The sequence below is a fragment of the Camelus dromedarius genome, chromosome 16 (assembly GCF_036321535.1).
Source record: "Camelus dromedarius isolate mCamDro1 chromosome 16, mCamDro1.pat, whole genome shotgun sequence".
NCBI lineage: Eukaryota > Metazoa > Chordata > Mammalia > Artiodactyla > Camelidae > Camelus > Camelus dromedarius.
In genome coordinates this window covers 3,078,535-3,098,868 of record NC_087451.1, presented here as the reverse complement: position 1 = coordinate 3,098,868, position 20,334 = coordinate 3,078,535, and positions in this window count along the sequence as shown.

Genomic DNA, 20,334 nt, shown 5'->3' with positions numbered 1-20,334 from the left:
TGTGTGTTCAAGCCGACCTTCACCAGGCTTGTTGGGAACACAGAGTTTCTTTTCAGTTGCAAAGTGCACTGCATACATATATAAGGGGAGGTACTGGCTCCAACTCGGTTTTACAGTGAAAACTGCAGGAACTTCATACCGGCATTAGGAAAAATACTGAGAATTTAGAATAAAGTTTCTCCTGCAACCCGTTCCCTATGTGCTAGATGAACGAAAGTCTATCCACATGCTCAGTTCTGAGAGATAAGTGTGTGTGAAAGCCGTTCTTCACCTAGCTTGTTGGGAACACAGAGTTTCTTTTCATTTGCAATCGGCACTCCATACAATTATATGGGTAGGTACTCGCTCAAACATGTTTTTACAGTTAAATCTAGGAACTTCTAACCGGCATTAGGAAACAGACTTAGAAACCACAGTAAATGTTTCTCCTGCAACCCGTTCCCTTTGTGCTAGATGAACGAACGTCTCTCCACATGATCAGTTCTGAGAGAAATGTGTGTGTGAAAGCCGTACTTCACCTAGCTTGTTGGGAACACAATGTTTCTTTTCAGTTGCAAAGTGGAATCCATATATATATATGGGGAGTTACTCTCTCCAACTCGGTTTTACAGTGAAAAATGCAGGAATATCTAACCGGCATCAAAAAAAAACTGACAATCCAGAGTAAAAGTTTCTAATGCAACCAGTTCTTTTGTGATAGATGAACGAACTTCTCTGCACATGCTCAGTTCTGAGAGATAATTTTGTGTGAAAACCGTTCTTCACCAAGCTTGTTGGGAACACAAATTTTCTTTCCTGTTGCAAACTGCATTCCATACATATATATGGGGAGGTACTCGCTCCAACTCGGTTTTATAGTAAAAATTGCAGGAATTTCAAACCGCCACTAGGAAACACTCTGAGAAACCAGAGTAAATGTTTCTCCTGCAAACCGTTCCTTTGTGCTAGATGAACGAACGTCTCTCCACATGCTCATTTCTCAGAGATAAGTGTTAGTGAAAGCCGTCCTTCACCTAGCTCGTTGGGAACACAATGTTTCTCTTCAGTTGTAAAGTGTAATCCATACATATATATGGGGAGTTACTTGCTCCAACTCGGTTTTACAGGGAAAACTGCAGGAACTTCTAACCGGCATTAGGAAACAGACTGAGAAACCAGAGTAAAAGTTTCTCCTGTAAACCGTTCCCTTTGTGCTAGATGAACGAACGTCTCTCCACATGCTCAGTTCTGAGAGATATGTTTCTGTGAAAGCCGTCTTCACTTTGCTTGTTGGGAACACAAAGTTTCTTTTCAGTTGCAAACAGCACTCTATACATATATATCTGGATGTAGTCGCTCCAAATCAATTTTACAGTGAAAACTGCAGGAACTTCAAACCGTCACTAGGAAACAGACTGAGAAACCACAGTAAAATTTTCTCCTGCATCCCGTTCCCTTTGTGCTAAATAAACGAACATCTCTCCACATGCTCAGTTCTGTGTGATAAGTGTGTGTGAAAGCCGTCCTTCATCTAGCTTGTTGGGAAAACAAAGTTTCATATCATTTGAAAACTGCACTCCTTACATATGTATTGGGAGGTACTCGCTCCAAATCGGTTTTATAGTGAAAAATGCAGGAACATCCAACCGGCATTAGGAAACAGACTAAGAACCCAGAGTAAAAGTTTCTCCTGCAACCTCTTCCCTTTTTGCTAAATGAACGAACGTCTCTCCACATGCTCAGTTCTCAGAGATAAATGTGTGTGAAAGCCGCCCTTCACCTAGCTTGTTGGGATCAAAAGTTTCTTTTCAGTTGCAAACTCCACTCCATATATATATATGGGGAGGTACTAGCTCCTACTGGGTTTTACAGTGAAAACTGCAGGAACCTCAAACCGGCACTAGGAAACACACTGAGAAACCAGAGTAAAAGTTTCTCCTGCAAACCATTCCCTTTGTGCTAGATGAACGAACGTCTCTTCACATGCTCAGTTCTGAGAGAAATGTGTGTGTGAAATCCGTACTTCACCTAGCTTGTAGGGAACACAAAGACTCTTTTCAGTTGCAAACGGCACTATATATATATATATATGGGTAGGTACTAGCTCCAACTCGGTTTTACACTGAAAACTGCATGAACTTATAACCAGCACTAGGAAACACACTGAGAAACCATAGTAGAAGTTTCCCGTGCAACCCGTTACATTTGTGCTAGATGAACGAACGTCTCTCCACATGCTCAGTTCTGAGAGATAAGTGTGTTTGAAAGCCGTGCATCAACTAGCTTGTTGGGAACACAGAGTTTCTTTTCAGTTGCAAACTGCACTCTCTCTATATATATGGGGAGGTACTAGCTACAACTCGGTTTTACAGTGAAAATTCAGTAACTTCAAACCGGCACTAGGAAACACACTGAGAAACCAGAGTAAAATATCTCCTACAACACGTTCCCTTTGTGCTAGATTAACTGTCATCTCTCCACATGCTCAGTTCTGAGAGATATGTGTGTGTTAAAGCCGTCCTTCACATAGCTTGTTGGGAACACAGAGTTTCTTTTCAGTTGCAAACGGCACTCCATACATATATATGGGGATGTACAAGCTCCAACTCAGTTTTACAGAGAAAACTGCCGGAAATTCAAACCGGCACTAGGAAACACACTGAGAAAACAGAGTAAAAGTTTCTCCTGCAACCCGTTCCCTTTGTGCTAGATGAACGAAAGTCTCTCCACATGCTCTGTTCTGAGATATATGTGTGTGTGCAAGCCGAACTTCACCTAGCTTGTTGGGAACACAGAGTTTCTTTTCAGTTGCAAACTGCAATGCATACATATATATGGGGTGGTACTGGCTCCAACTCGGTTTTACAGTGAAAACTGCAGGAACTTCAAACAGGCACTAGGAAACACACTGAGAAACCAGAGTAAAAGTTTCTAATGCAAACAGTTCCCTTTGTGTTAGATAAACGAAAGTCTCTCCACATGCTCAGTTCTGAGAAATAAGTGTGTGTGAAAGCCGCCCTTCATTATCTTGTAGGGAACACAAAGTTTCTTTTCAGTTGCAAACTGCACTCCATAAATATATATGGGAAGGTACACGCTCCAACTCATTTTTACAGTGAAAACTGCAGGAACTTCAAACCGGCACTAGGAAACAGACTGAGAAACCAGAGTAAAAGTTCCTCCTGCAAACCGTTCCCTTTGTGCTAGATGAATGAAAGTTTCTCCACATGCTCTGTTCTCAGAGATAATTGAGTGTGAATGCCGTCCTTCACCAAGGTTGTTTGGAACACAAAATTTCTTTTCAGTTGCTAAGTTGAATCCATCTATATATATGGGGAGTTACTCGCTCCAACTCGATTTTACAGGGAAAACTTCAGGATCATCTAACTGGCATTAGGAAAAAAACTGAGAATCCAGAGAAAAGTTTCTCCTGCAAACCGTTCTCTTTGTGCTAGATGAACGAACGTCTATCCACATGCTCACTTTTGAGAGATAAGTTTGTGTGAAAGCCGTCCTTCAACTAGCTTGATGGGAACACAAAGTTTCTTTTTGATGCAAACTGCACTACATACATATATATGTGGAGGTACTCGCTCCAACTCGGTTTTACAGTGAAAACTGCAGGAACTTCAAACCGGCACTAGGAAACACACTGAGAAACCAGAGTAAAAGTTTCTCCTGCAACCCGTTCCATTTGTGCTAGATGAACGAAAGTCTCTCCACATGCTCTGTTCTGAGATATATGTGTGAGTGCAAGCCGAACTTCACCTAGCTTGTTGGGAACACAGAGTTTCTTTTCAGTTGCAAACTGCACTGCATACATATATATGGGGAGGTACTGGCTCCAACTCGGTTTTACAGTGAAAACTGCAGGAACTTCATACCGGCATTAGGAAAAATACTGAGAATTTAGAATAAAGTTTCACCTGCAACCCGTTCCCTATGTGCTAGATGAACGAACGTCTCTCCACATGCTCAGTTCTGAGAGATAATTGTGGGTGAATGCCGTCCTTCACCTAGCTTGTTGGGAACACAAAGTTTCTTTCAAGTTGCAAAGTGGAATCCATACATATATATGGGGAGTTACTCGCTCCAACTCGGTTTTACAGCGAAAACTGCAGGAATTTCATACCGGCACTAGAAAACACTCTGAGAATTCAGAGTAAAAGTTTCTCCTGGGAAGTGTTCCCTTTGTGCTAGATGAACGAACGTCTCTGCACATGCTCAGTTCTGAGAGATAATTTTGTGTGAAAATCGTTCTTCACCAAGCTTGTTGGGAACACAAAGTTTCTTTTCTGTGGCAAACTACACTCCATACATATATATGGGGAGGTACTGTCTCCAACTCGGTTTTACAGTGAAAAGTGCAGGAAATTCAAGCAGGCACTAGGAAACACACTGAGAAACCAGAGTAAAACTTTCTCTTGCAACCCGTTCCCTTTGTGCTAGATGAACGAACGTCTCTCCACATGCTCATTTCTTAGAGATAAGTGTGTGTGAAAGCCGTCCTTCACCTAGCTTGTAGGGAACACAAAGGTTCTTTTAAGTTGCAAAATGCACTCCACAAATATATATGGGAATGTACTCGCACCAACTCGGTTTTAGAGTGAAAACTGCAGGAAATTCAAAAGGCACTAGGAAACACACTGAGAAACAGAGTAAAAATTTCTAATGCAAACAGTTCCATTTGTGTTAGATGAACGAAGTCTCTCCACATGCTCAGTTCTTAGAAATAAGTGTGTGTGAAAGCCGCCCTTCAACTATCTTGTAGGGAACACAAAGTTTCTTTTCAGTTGCAATCTGCACTCCATAAATAAATATGGGATGGTACACGCTCCAACTCGGTTTTACAGTGAAACTGCAGGAACTGCAAACCGGCACTAGGAAACAGCCTGAGAAACCAGAGTAAAAGTTTCTCCTGCAAACCTATCCCTTTGTGCTAGATGAACGAACGTCTCTCCACATGCTCAGATCTCAGAGATAAGTGTGTGTGAAAGCCGTACTTCACATAGCTTGTAAGGAACACAAAGATTCTTTTCAGTTGCAAACTGCACTCCATACATATATATGGGTAGGAACACGCTCAAACTCGATTTTACAGTGAAAACTGCAGGAATATCAAACCGGCACTAGGAAACACAGTGAGAAACCAGAGTAAAAGTTTCTCCTGCAAACCGTTCCCTTTGTGCTAGATGAACGAACGTCTCTCCACATGCTAAGTTCTCAGAGATAAGGGTGTGTGAAAGCCGTCCTTCACCTAGCTTGTAGGGAAAATATAGTTTTTTTCAGTTGCAAAGTGGAATACTTAAATATATATGGGAATTTACTCGCTCCAACTCGGTTTTACAGTGAAAAATGCAGGAACATCTAACCGGCATTAGGAAAAACCTGAGAATCCGGAGTAAAAGTTTCTCTTGCAAACCGTTCCCATTGTGCTAGATGAACGAACGTCTATCCACACGCTCAGTTCTGAGAGATTATTTTGTGTGAAAACCGTTCTTCACCAAGCTTGTTGGGAACACAAATTTTCTTTCCTGTTGCAAACTGCACTCCATACAAATATATGGGGAGGTACTCGCTCCAACTCGTTTTTATAGTAAAAATTGCAGGAATTTCAAACCGGCACTAGGAAACACTCTGAGAAACCAGAGTAAATGTTTCTCCTGCAAACCGTTCCTTTGTGCTAGATGAACGAACGTCTCTCCACATGCTCTGTTCTGAGAGATATGTGTGTGTTCAAGCCGACCTTCACCAGGCTTGTTGGGAACACAGAGTTTCTTTTCAGTTGAAAAGTGCACTGCATACATATATATGGGGAGGTACTGGCTCCAACTCGGTTTTACAGTGAAAACTGCAGGAACTTCATACCGGCATTAGGAAAAATACTGAGAATTTCGAATAAAGTTTCTCCTGCAACCCGTTCCCTATGTGCTAGATGAACGAACGTCTATCCACATGCTCAGTTCTGAGAGATAAGTGTGTGTGAAAGCCGTTCTTCACCTAGCTTGTTGGGAACACAGAGTTTCTTTTCAGTTGCAATCGGCACTCCATACATTTATATGGGTAGGTACTCGCTCAAACATGATTTTACAGTGAAATCTGCAGGAAATTCTAACCGGCATTAGGAAACAGACTTAGAAACCAGAGTAAATGTTTCTCCTGCAACACGTTCCCTTTGTGCTAGATGAACGAACGTCTCTCCACATGATCAGTTCTGAGACATATGTGTGTGTGAAAGCCGTCCTTCACCTAGCTTGTTGGGAACACAATGTTTCTTTTCAGTTGCAAAGTGGAATCCATATATATATATGGGGAATTACTCGCTCCAACTCTGTTTTACAGTGAAAACTGCAGGAACATGTATACCGGCATTAGGAAAAAGACTGAGAATCCAGAGTAAATGTTTCTCCTGCAAACCGTTCCTTTTGTGCTAGATGAACGAAAGTCTATCCTCATGCTAAGTTCTGAGAGGTAAGTGTGGGTGAAAGCCGTCCTTCACCTAGCTTGTTGGGAACACAAAGTTTCTTTTCAGTTGCAAAGTGGAATCCATACATATATATGGGGATTTACTCGCTCCAACTCGGCTTTACAGGGAAAACTGCAGGAACTTCTAAACGGAATTAGGAAACAGACGGAGACACCAGAGTAAAATTTTCTCCTGCAACCCCTTCCAATTCTGCTAGATGAACGAACGTCTCTCCACATGCAAAGTTCTAACAAATAAGTGTGTGTGAAAGCCGTCCTTCCAGTTGCTTGATGGGAACACAGAGTTTCTTTTCAGTTGCAAACGGCACTCCATACATATATATGGGGATGTACAAGCTCCAACTCGGTTTTACAGAGAAAACTGCAGGAACTTCAAACCGGCACTAGGAAACACACTGAGAAAAAAGAGTAAAAGTTTCTCCTGCAACCTCTTCCCTTTGTGCTAGATGAACGAACGTCTCTCCACATGCTAAGTTCTCAGAGATAAGGGTGTGTGAAAGCCGTCCTTCACCTAGCTTGTAGGGAACACAAAGTTTCTTTTCAGTTGCAAAGTGGAATCCATACATATATATGGGAGGTTAGTCGCTCCAACTCGGTTTTACAGTGAAAAATGCAGGAACATGTAACCGGCATTAGGAAAAAGACTGAGAATCCAGAGTAAATGTTTCTCCTGCAAACCGTTCCCTTTGTGCTAGATGAACGAAAGTCTATTCTCATGCTCAGTTCTGAGAGATAAGTGTGGGTGAAAGCAGTCCTTCACCTAGCTTGTTGGGAACACAAAGTTTCTTTTCAGTTGCAAAGTGGAATCCATACATATATATGGGGATTTACTCGCTCCAACTCGGTTTTACAGGGAAAACTGCAGGAACTTCTAAACGGCATTAGGAAACAGACGGAGACACCAGAGTAAAATTTTCTCCTGCAACCCCTTCCCATTGTGCTAGATGAACGAACGTCTCTCCACATGCTCAGTTCTTAGAAATAAGTGTGTGTGAAAGCCGTCCTTCAACTTGCTTGATGGGAACACAGAGTTTCTTTTCAGTTGCAAAATGCAATGCATACATATATATGTTAGGTAATCGCTCCAACTCGATTTTACAGTGAAAACTGCAAGAAATTCAAACTGGCACTAGGAAACACACTGAGAAAACAGAGTAAAAGTTTCCCCTGCAAACCCTTCCCATTGTGCTAGATGAACGAACGTCTCTCCACATGCTTTGTTCTGAGAGATATGTGTGTGTTCAAGCCGACCTTCACCAGGCTTGTTGGGAACACAGAGTTTCTTTTCAGTTGCAAAGTGCACTGCATACATATATAAGGGGAGGTACTGGCTCCAACTCGGTTTTACAGTGAAAACTGCAGGAACTTCATACCGGCATTAGGAAAAATACTGAGAATTTAGAATAAAGTTTCTCCTGCAACCCGTTCCCTATGTGCTAGATGAACGAAAGTCTATCCACATGCTCAGTTCTGAGAGATAAGTGTGTGTGAAAGCCGTTCTTCACCTAGCTTGTTGGGAACACAGAGTTTCTTTTCATTTGCAATCGGCACTCCATACAATTATATGGGTAGGTACTCGCTCAAACATGTTTTTACAGTTAAATCTAGGAACTTCTAACCGGCATTAGGAAACAGACTTAGAAACCACAGTAAATGTTTCTCCTGCAACCCGTTCCCTTTGTGCTAGATGAACGAACGTCTCTCCACATGATCAGTTCTGAGAGAAATGTGTGTGTGAAAGCCGTACTTCACCTAGCTTGTTGGGAACACAATGTTTCTTTTCAGTTGCAAAGTGGAATCCATATATATATATGGGGAGTTACTCTCTCCAACTCGGTTTTACAGTGAAAAATGCAGGAATATCTAACCGGCATCAAAAAAAAACTGACAATCCAGAGTAAAAGTTTCTAATGCAACCAGTTCTTTTGTGATAGATGAACGAACTTCTCTGCACATGCTCAGTTCTGAGAGATAATTTTGTGTGAAAACCGTTCTTCACCAAGCTTGTTGGGAACACAAATTTTCTTTCCTGTTGCAAACTGCACTCCATACATATATATGGGGAGGTACTCGCTCCAACTCGGTTTTATAGTAAAAATTGCAGGAATTTCAAACCGCCACTAGGAAACACTCTGAGAAACCAGAGTAAATGTTTCTCCTGCAAACCGTTCCTTTGTGCTAGATGAACGAACGTCTCTCCACATGCTCATTTCTCAGAGATAAGTGTTAGTGAAAGCCGTCCTTCACCTAGCTCGTTGGGAACACAATGTTTCTCTTCAGTTGTAAAGTGTAATCCATACATATATATGGGGAGTTACTTGCTCCAACTCGGTTTTACAGGGAAAACTGCAGGAACTTCTAACCGGCATTAGGAAACAGACTGAGAAACCAGAGTAAAAGTTTCTCCTGTAAACCGTTCCCTTTGTGCTAGATGAACGAACGTCTCTCCACATGCTCAGTTCTGAGAGATATGTTTCTGTGAAAGCCGTCTTCACTTTGCTTGTTGGGAACACAAAGTTTCTTTTCAGTTGCAAACAGCACTCTATACATATATATCTGGATGTAGTCGCTCCAAATCAATTTTACAGTGAAAACTGCAGGAACTTCAAACCGTCACTAGGAAACAGACTGAGAAACCACAGTAAAATTTTCTCCTGCATCCCGTTCCCTTTGTGCTAAATAAACGAACATCTCTCCACATGCTCAGTTCTGTGTGATAAGTGTGTGTGAAAGCCGTCCTTCATCTAGCTTGTTGGGAAAACAAAGTTTCATATCATTTGAAAACTGCACTCCTTACATATGTATTGGGAGGTACTCGCTCCAAATCGGTTTTATAGTGAAAAATGCAGGAACATCCAACCGGCATTAGGAAACAGACTAAGAACCCAGAGTAAAAGTTTCTCCTGCAACCTCTTCCCTTTTTGCTAAATGAACGAACGTCTCTCCACATGCTCAGTTCTCAGAGATAAATGTGTGTGAAAGCCGCCCTTCACCTAGCTTGTTGGGATCAAAAGTTTCTTTTCAGTTGCAAACTCCACTCCATATATATATATGGGGAGGTACTAGCTCCTACTGGGTTTTACAGTGAAAACTGCAGGAACCTCAAACCGGCACTAGGAAACACACTGAGAAACCAGAGTAAAAGTTTCTCCTGCAAACCATTCCCTTTGTGCTAGATGAACGAACGTCTCTTCACATGCTCAGTTCTGAGAGAAATGTGTGTGTGAAATCCGTACTTCACCTAGCTTGTAGGGAACACAAAGACTCTTTTCAGTTGCAAACGGCACTATATATATATATATATGGGTAGGTACTAGCTCCAACTCGGTTTTACACTGAAAACTGCACGAACTTATAACCAGCACTAGGAAACACACTGAGAAACCATAGTAGAAGTTTCCCGTGCAACCCGTTACATTTGTGCTAGATGAACGAACGTCTCTCCACATGCTCAGTTCTGAGAGATAAGTGTGTTTGAAAGCCGTGCATCAACTAGCTTGTTGGGAACACAGAGTTTCTTTTCAGTTGCAAACTGCACTCTCTCTATATATATGGGGAGGTACTAGCTACAACTCGGTTTTACAGTGAAAATTCAGTAACTTCAAACCGGCACTAGGAAACACACTGAGAAACCAGAGTAAAATATCTCCTACAACACGTTCCCTTTGTGCTAGATTAACTGTCATCTCTCCACATGCTCAGTTCTGAGAGATATGTGTGTGTTAAAGCCGTCCTTCACATAGCTTGTTGGGAACACAGAGTTTCTTTTCAGTTGCAAACGGCACTCCATACATATATATGGGGATGTACAAGCTCCAACTCAGTTTTACAGAGAAAACTGCCGGAAATTCAAACCGGCACTAGGAAACACACTGAGAAAACAGAGTAAAAGTTTCTCCTGCAACCCGTTCCCTTTGTGCTAGATGAACGAAAGTCTCTCCACATGCTCTGTTCTGAGATATATGTGTGTGTGCAAGCCGAACTTCACCTAGCTTGTTGGGAACACAGAGTTTCTTTTCAGTTGCAAACTGCAATGCATACATATATATGGGGTGGTACTGGCTCCAACTCGGTTTTACAGTGAAAACTGCAGGAACTTCAAACAGGCACTAGGAAACACACTGAGAAACCAGAGTAAAAGTTTCTAATGCAAACCGTTCCCTTTGTGCTAGATGAACGAACGTCTCTCCACATGCTAAGTTCTCAGAGATAAGGGTGTGTGAAAGCCGTCCTTCACCTAGCTTGTAGGGAAAATATAGTTTTTTTCAGTTGCAAAGTGGAATACTTAAATATATATGGGAATTTACTCGCTCCAACTCGGTTTTACAGTGAAAAATGCAGGAACATCTAACCGGCATTAGGAAAAACCTGAGAATCCGGAGTAAAAGTTTCTCTTGCAAACCGTTCCCATTGTGCTAGATGAACGAACGTCTATCCACACGCTCAGTTCTGAGAGATTATTTTGTGTGAAAACCGTTCTTCACCAAGCTTGTTGGGAACACAAATTTTCTTTCCTGTTGCAAACTGCACTCCATACAAATATATGGGGAGGTACTCGCTCCAACTCGTTTTTATAGTAAAAATTGCAGGAATTTCAAACCGGCACTAGGAAACACTCTGAGAAACCAGAGTAAATGTTTCTCCTGCAAACCGTTCCTTTGTGCTAGATGAACGAACGTCTCTCCACATGCTCTGTTCTGAGAGATATGTGTGTGTTCAAGCCGACCTTCACCAGGCTTGTTGGGAACACAGAGTTTCTTTTCAGTTGAAAAGTGCACTGCATACATATATATGGGGAGGTACTGGCTCCAACTCGGTTTTACAGTGAAAACTGCAGGAACTTCATACCGGCATTAGGAAAAATACTGAGAATTTCGAATAAAGTTTCTCCTGCAACCCGTTCCCTATGTGCTAGATGAACGAACGTCTATCCACATGCTCAGTTCTGAGAGATAAGTGTGTGTGAAAGCCGTTCTTCACCTAGCTTGTTGGGAACACAGAGTTTCTTTTCAGTTGCAATCGGCACTCCATACATTTATATGGGTAGGTACTCGCTCAAACATGATTTTACAGTGAAATCTGCAGGAAATTCTAACCGGCATTAGGAAACAGACTTAGAAACCAGAGTAAATGTTTCTCCTGCAACACGTTCCCTTTGTGCTAGATGAACGAACGTCTCTCCACATGATCAGTTCTGAGACATATGTGTGTGTGAAAGCCGTCCTTCACCTAGCTTGTTGGGAACACAATGTTTCTTTTCAGTTGCAAAGTGGAATCCATATATATATATGGGGAATTACTCGCTCCAACTCTGTTTTACAGTGAAAACTGCAGGAACATGTATACCGGCATTAGGAAAAAGACTGAGAATCCAGAGTAAATGTTTCTCCTGCAAACCGTTCCTTTTGTGCTAGATGAACGAAAGTCTATCCTCATGCTAAGTTCTGAGAGGTAAGTGTGGGTGAAAGCCGTCCTTCACCTAGCTTGTTGGGAACACAAAGTTTCTTTTCAGTTGCAAAGTGGAATCCATACATATATATGGGGATTTACTCGCTCCAACTCGGCTTTACAGGGAAAACTGCAGGAACTTCTAAACGGAATTAGGAAACAGACGGAGACACCAGAGTAAAATTTTCTCCTGCAACCCCTTCCAATTCTGCTAGATGAACGAACGTCTCTCCACATGCAAAGTTCTAACAAATAAGTGTGTGTGAAAGCCGTCCTTCCAGTTGCTTGATGGGAACACAGAGTTTCTTTTCAGTTGCAAACGGCACTCCATACATATATATGGGGATGTACAAGCTCCAACTCGGTTTTACAGAGAAAACTGCAGGAACTTCAAACCGGCACTAGGAAACACACTGAGAAAAAAGAGTAAAAGTTTCTCCTGCAACCTCTTCCCTTTGTGCTAGATGAACGAACGTCTCTCCACATGCTAAGTTCTCAGAGATAAGGGTGTGTGAAAGCCGTCCTTCACCTAGCTTGTAGGGAACACAAAGTTTCTTTTCAGTTGCAAAGTGGAATCCATACATATATATGGGAGGTTAGTCGCTCCAACTCGGTTTTACAGTGAAAAATGCAGGAACATGTAACCGGCATTAGGAAAAAGACTGAGAATCCAGAGTAAATGTTTCTCCTGCAAACCGTTCCCTTTGTGCTAGATGAACGAAAGTCTATTCTCATGCTCAGTTCTGAGAGATAAGTGTGGGTGAAAGCAGTCCTTCACCTAGCTTGTTGGGAACACAAAGTTTCTTTTCAGTTGCAAAGTGGAATCCATACATATATATGGGGATTTACTCGCTCCAACTCGGTTTTACAGGGAAAACTGCAGGAACTTCTAAACGGCATTAGGAAACAGACGGAGACACCAGAGTAAAATTTTCTCCTGCAACCCCTTCCCATTGTGCTAGATGAACGAACGTCTCTCCACATGCTCAGTTCTTAGAAATAAGTGTGTGTGAAAGCCGTCCTTCAACTTGCTTGATGGGAACACAGAGTTTCTTTTCAGTTGCAAAATGCAATGCATACATATATATGTTAGGTAATCGCTCCAACTCGATTTTACAGTGAAAACTGCAAGAAATTCAAACTGGCACTAGGAAACACACTGAGAAAACAGAGTAAAAGTTTCCCCTGCAAACCCTTCCCATTGTGCTAGATGAACGAACGTCTCTCCACATGCTTTGTTCTGAGAGATATGTGTGTGTTCAAGCCGACCTTCACCAGGCTTGTTGGGAACACAGAGTTTCTTTTCAGTTGCAAAGTGCACTGCATACATATATAAGGGGAGGTACTGGCTCCAACTCGGTTTTACAGTGAAAACTGCAGGAACTTCATACCGGCATTAGGAAAAATACTGAGAATTTAGAATAAAGTTTCTCCTGCAACCCGTTCCCTATGTGCTAGATGAACGAAAGTCTATCCACATGCTCAGTTCTGAGAGATAAGTGTGTGTGAAAGCCGTTCTTCACCTAGCTTGTTGGGAACACAGAGTTTCTTTTCATTTGCAATCGGCACTCCATACAATTATATGGGTAGGTACTCGCTCAAACATGTTTTTACAGTTAAATCTAGGAACTTCTAACCGGCATTAGGAAACAGACTTAGAAACCACAGTAAATGTTTCTCCTGCAACCCGTTCCCTTTGTGCTAGATGAACGAACGTCTCTCCACATGATCAGTTCTGAGAGAAATGTGTGTGTGAAAGCCGTACTTCACCTAGCTTGTTGGGAACACAATGTTTCTTTTCAGTTGCAAAGTGGAATCCATATATATATATGGGGAGTTACTCTCTCCAACTCGGTTTTACAGTGAAAAATGCAGGAATATCTAACCGGCATCAAAAAAAAACTGACAATCCAGAGTAAAAGTTTCTAATGCAACCAGTTCTTTTGTGATAGATGAACGAACTTCTCTGCACATGCTCAGTTCTGAGAGATAATTTTGTGTGAAAACCGTTCTTCACCAAGCTTGTTGGGAACACAAATTTTCTTTCCTGTTGCAAACTGCACTCCATACATATATATGGGGAGGTACTCGCTCCAACTCGGTTTTATAGTAAAAATTGCAGGAATTTCAAACCGCCACTAGGAAACACTCTGAGAAACCAGAGTAAATGTTTCTCCTGCAAACCGTTCCTTTGTGCTAGATGAACGAACGTCTCTCCACATGCTCATTTCTCAGAGATAAGTGTTAGTGAAAGCCGTCCTTCACCTAGCTCGTTGGGAACACAATGTTTCTCTTCAGTTGTAAAGTGTAATCCATACATATATATGGGGAGTTACTTGCTCCAACTCGGTTTTACAGGGAAAACTGCAGGAACTTCTAACCGGCATTAGGAAACAGACTGAGAAACCAGAGTAAAAGTTTCTCCTGTAAACCGTTCCCTTTGTGCTAGATGAACGAACGTCTCTCCACATGCTCAGTTCTGAGAGATATGTTTCTGTGAAAGCCGTCTTCACTTTGCTTGTTGGGAACACAAAGTTTCTTTTCAGTTGCAAACAGCACTCTATACATATATATCTGGATGTAGTCGCTCCAAATCAATTTTACAGTGAAAACTGCAGGAACTTCAAACCGTCACTAGGAAACAGACTGAGAAACCACAGTAAAATTTTCTCCTGCATCCCGTTCCCTTTGTGCTAAATAAACGAACATCTCTCCACATGCTCAGTTCTGTGTGATAAGTGTGTGTGAAAGCCGTCCTTCATCTAGCTTGTTGGGAAAACAAAGTTTCATATCATTTGAAAACTGCACTCCTTACATATGTATTGGGAGGTACTCGCTCCAAATCGGTTTTATAGTGAAAAATGCAGGAACATCCAACCGGCATTAGGAAACAGACTAAGAACCCAGAGTAAAAGTTTCTCCTGCAACCTCTTCCCTTTTTGCTAAATGAACGAACGTCTCTCCACATGCTCAGTTCTCAGAGATAAATGTGTGTGAAAGCCGCCCTTCACCTAGCTTGTTGGGATCAAAAGTTTCTTTTCAGTTGCAAACTCCACTCCATATATATATATGGGGAGGTACTAGCTCCTACTGGGTTTTACAGTGAAAACTGCAGGAACCTCAAACCGGCACTAGGAAACACACTGAGAAACCAGAGTAAAAGTTTCTCCTGCAAACCATTCCCTTTGTGCTAGATGAACGAACGTCTCTTCACATGCTCAGTTCTGAGAGAAATGTGTGTGTGAAATCCGTACTTCACCTAGCTTGTAGGGAACACAAAGACTCTTTTCAGTTGCAAACGGCACTATATATATATATATATGGGTAGGTACTAGCTCCAACTCGGTTTTACACTGAAAACTGCACGAACTTATAACCAGCACTAGGAAACACACTGAGAAACCAGAGTAGAAGTTTCCCGTGCAACCCGTTACATTTGTGCTAGATGAACGAACGTCTCTCCACATGCTCAGTTCTGAGAGATAAGTGTGTTTGAAAGCCGTGCATCAACTAGCTTGTTGGGAACACAGAGTTTCTTTTCAGTTGCAAACTGCACTCTCTCTATATATATGGGGAGGTACTAGCTACAACTCGGTTTTACAGTGAAAATTCAGTAACTTCAAACCGGCACTAGGAAACACACTGAGAAACCAGAGTAAAATATCTCCTACAACACGTTCCCTTTGTGCTAGATTAACTGTCATCTCTCCACATGCTCAGTTCTGAGAGATATGTGTGTGTTAAAGCCGTCCTTCACATAGCTTGTTGGGAACACAGAGTTTCTTTTCAGTTGCAAACGGCACTCCATACATATATATGGGGATGTACAAGCTCCAACTCAGTTTTACAGAGAAAACTGCCGGAAATTCAAACCGGCACTAGGAAACACACTGAGAAAACAGAGTAAAAGTTTCTCCTGCAACCCGTTCCCTTTGTGCTAGATGAACGAAAGTCTCTCCACATGCTCTGTTCTGAGATATATGTGTGTGTGCAAGCCGAACTTCACCTAGCTTGTTGGGAACACAGAGTTTCTTTTCAGTTGCAAACTGCAATGCATACATATATATGGGGTGGTACTGGCTCCAACTCGGTTTTACAGTGAAAACTGCAGGAACTTCAAACAGGCACTAGGAAACACACTGAGAAACCAGAGTAAAAGTTTCTAATGCAAACAGTTCCCTTTGTGTTAGATAAACGAAAGTCTCTCCACATGCTCAGTTCTGAGAAATAAGTGTGTGTGAAAGCCGCCCTTCATTATCTTGTAGGGAACACAAAGTTTCTTTTCAGTTGCAAACTGCACTCCATAAATATATATGGGAAGGTACACGCTCCAACTCATTTTTACAGTGAAAACTGCAGGAACTTCAAACCGGCACTAGGAAACAGACTGAGAAACCAGAGTAAAAGTTCCTCCTGCAAACCGTTCCCTTTGTGCTAGATGAATGAAAGTTTCTCCACATGCTCTGTTCTCAGAGATAATTGAGTGTGAATGCCGTCCTTCACCAAGGTTGTTTGGAACACAAAATTTCTTTTCAGTTGCTAAGTTGAATCCATCTATATATATGGGGAGTTACTCGCTCCAACTCGATTTTACAGGGAAAACTTCAGGATCATCTAACTGGCATTAGGAAAAAAACTGAGAATCCAGAGAAAAGTTTCTCCTGCAAACCGTTCTCTTTGTGCTAGATGAACGAACGTCTATCCACATGCTCACTTTTGAGAGATAAGTTTGTGTGAAAGCCGTCCTTCAACTAGCTTGATGGGAACACAAAGTTTCTTTTTGATGCAAACTGCACTACATACATATATATGTGGAGGTACTCGCTCCAACTCGGTTTTACAGTGAAAACTGCAGGAACTTCAAACCGGCACTAGGAAACACACTGAGAAACCAGAGTAAAAGTTTCTCCTGCAACCCGTTCCATTTGTGCTAGATGAACGAAAGTCTCTCCACATGCTCTGTTCTGAGATATATGTGTGAGTGCAAGCCGAACTTCACCTAGCTTGTTGGGAACACAGAGTTTCTTTTCAGTTGCAAACTGCACTGCATACATATATATGGGGAGGTACTGGCTCCAACTCGGTTTTACAGTGAAAACTGCAGGAACTTCATACCGGCATTAGGAAAAATACTGAGAATTTAGAATAAAGTTTCACCTGCAACCCGTTCCCTATGTGCTAGATGAACGAACGTCTCTCCACATGCTCAGTTCTGAGAGATAATTGTGGGTGAATGCCGTCCTTCACCTAGCTTGTTGGGAACACAAAGTTTCTTTCAAGTTGCAAAGTGGAATCCATACATATATATGGGGAGTTACTCGCTCCAACTCGGTTTTACAGCGAAAACTGCAGGAATTTCATACCGGCACTAGAAAACACTCTGAGAATTCAGAGTAAAAGTTTCTCCTGGGAAGTGTTCCCTTTGTGCTAGATGAACGAACGTCTCGGCACATGCTCAGTTCTGAGAGATAATTTTGTGTGAAAATCGTTCTTCACCAAGCTTGTTGGGAACACAAAGTTTCTTTTCTGTGGCAAACTGCACTCCATACATATATATGGGGAGGTACTGTCTCCAACTCGGTTTTACAGTGAAAAGTGCAGGAAATTCAAGCAGGCACTAGGAAACACACTGAGAAACCAGAGTAAAACTTTCTCTTGCAACCCGTTCCCTTTGTGCTAGATGAACGAACGTCTCTCCACATGCTCATTTCTTAGAGATAAGTGTGTGTGAAAGCCGTCCTTCACCTAGCTTGTAGGGAACACAAAGGTTCTTTTAAGTTGCAAAATGCACTCCACAAATATATATGGGAATGTACTCGCACCAACTCGGTTTTAGAGTGAAAACTGCAGGAAATTCAAAAGGCACTAGGAAACACACTGAGAAACAGAGTAAAAATTTCTAATGCAAACAGTTCCATTTGTGTTAGATGAACGAAGTCTCTCCACATGCTCAGTTCTTAGAAATAAGTGTGTGTGAAAGCCGCCCTTCAACTATCTTGTAGGGAACACAAAGTTTCTTTTCAGTTGCAATCTGCACTCCATAAATAAATATGGGATGGTACACGCTCCAACTCGGTTTTACAGTGAAACTGCAGGAACTGCAAACCGGCACTAGGAAACAGCCTGAGAAACCAGAGTAAAAGTTTCTCCTGCAAACCTATCCCTTTGTGCTAGATGAACGAACGTCTCTCCACATGCTCAGATCTCAGAGATAAGTGTGTGTGAAAGCCGTACTTCACATAGCTTGTAAGGAACACAAAGATTCTTTTCAGTTGCAAACTGCACTCCATACATATATATGGGTAGGAACACGCTCAAACTCGATTTTACAGTGAAAACTGCAGGAATATCAAACCGGCACTAGGAAACACAGTGAGAAACCAGAGTAAAAGTTTCTCCTGCAAACCGTTCCCTTTGTGCTAGATGAACGAACGTCTCTCCACATGCTAAGTTCTCAGAGATAAGGGTGTGTGAAAGCCGTCCTTCACCTAGCTTGTAGGGAAAATATAGTTTTTTTCAGTTGCAAAGTGGAATACTTAAATATATATGGGAATTTACTCGCTCCAACTCGGTTTTACAGTGAAAAATGCAGGAACATCTAACCGGCATTAGGAAAAACCTGAGAATCCGGAGTAAAAGTTTCTCTTGCAAACCGTTCCCATTGTGCTAGATGAACGAACGTCTATCCACACGCTCAGTTCTGAGAGATTATTTTGTGTGAAAACCGTTCTTCACCAAGCTTGTTGGGAACACAAATTTTCTTTCCTGTTGCAAACTGCACTCCATACAAATATATGGGGAGGTACTCGCTCCAACTCGTTTTTATAGTAAAAATTGCAGGAATTTCAAACCGGCACTAGGAAACACTCTGAGAAACCAGAGTAAATGTTTCTCCTGCAAACCGTTCCTTTGTGCTAGATGAACGAACGTCTCTCCACATGCTCTGTTCTGAGAGATATGTGTGTGTTCAAGCCGACCTTCACCAGGCTTGTTGGGAACACAGAGTTTCTTTTCAGTTGAAAAGTGCACTGCATACATATATATGGGGAGGTACTGGCTCCAACTCGGTTTTACAGTGAAAACTGCAGGAACTTCATACCGGCATTAGGAAAAATACTGAGAATTTCGAATAAAGTTTCTCCTGCAACCCGTTCCCTATGTGCTAGATGAACGAACGTCTATCCACATGCTCAGTTCTGAGAGATAAGTGTGTGTGAAAGCCGTTCTTCACCTAGCTTGTTGGGAACACAGAGTTTCTTTTCAGTTGCAATCGGCACTCCATACATTTATATGGGTAGGTACTCGCTCAAACATGATTTTACAGTGAAATCTGCAGGAAATTCTAACCGGCATTAGGAAACAGACTTAGAAACCAGAGTAAATGTTTCTCCTGCAACACGTTCCCTTTGTGCTAGATGAACGAACGTCTCTCCACATGATCAGTTCTGAGACATATGTGTGTGTGAAAGCCGTCCTTCACCTAGCTTGTTGGGAACACAATGTTTCTTTTCAGTTGCAAAGTGGAATCCATATATATATATGGGGAATTACTCGCTCCAACTCTGTTTTACAGTGAAAACTGCAGGAACATGTATACCGGCATTAGGAAAAAGACTGAGAATCCAGAGTAAATGTTTCTCCTGCAAACCGTTCCTTTTGTGCTAGATGAACGAAAGTCTATCCTCATGCTAAGTTCTGAGAGGTAAGTGTGGGTGAAAGCCGTCCTTCACCTAGCTTGTTGGGAACACAAAGTTTCTTTTCAGTTGCAAAGTGGAATCCATACATATATATGGGGATTTACTCGCTCCAACTCGGCTTTACAGGGAAAACTGCAGGAACTTCTAAACGGAATTAGGAAACAGACGGAGACACCAGAGTAAAATTTTCTCCTGCAACCCCTTCCAATTCTGCTAGATGAACGAACGTCTCTCCACATGCAAAGTTCTAACAAATAAGTGTGTGTGAAAGCCGTCCTTCCAGTTGCTTGATGGGAACACAGAGTTTCTTTTCAGTTGCAAACGGCACTCCATACATATATATGGGGATGTACAAGCTCCAACTCGGTTTTACAGAGAAAACTGCAGGAACTTCAAACCGGCACTAGGAAACACACTGAGAAAAAAGAGTAAAAGTTTCTCCTGCAACCTCTTCCCTTTGTGCTAGATGAACGAACGTCTCTCCACATGCTAAGTTCTCAGAGATAAGGGTGTGTGAAATCCGTCCTTCACCTAGCTTGTAGGGAACACAAAGTTTCTTTTCAGTTGCAAAGTGGAATCCATACATATATATGGGAGGTTAGTCGCTCCAACTCGGTTTTACAGTGAAAAATGCAGGAACATGTAACCGGCATTAGGAAAAAGACTGAGAATCCAGAGTAAATGTTTCTCCTGCAAACCGTTCCCTTTGTGCTAGATGAACGAA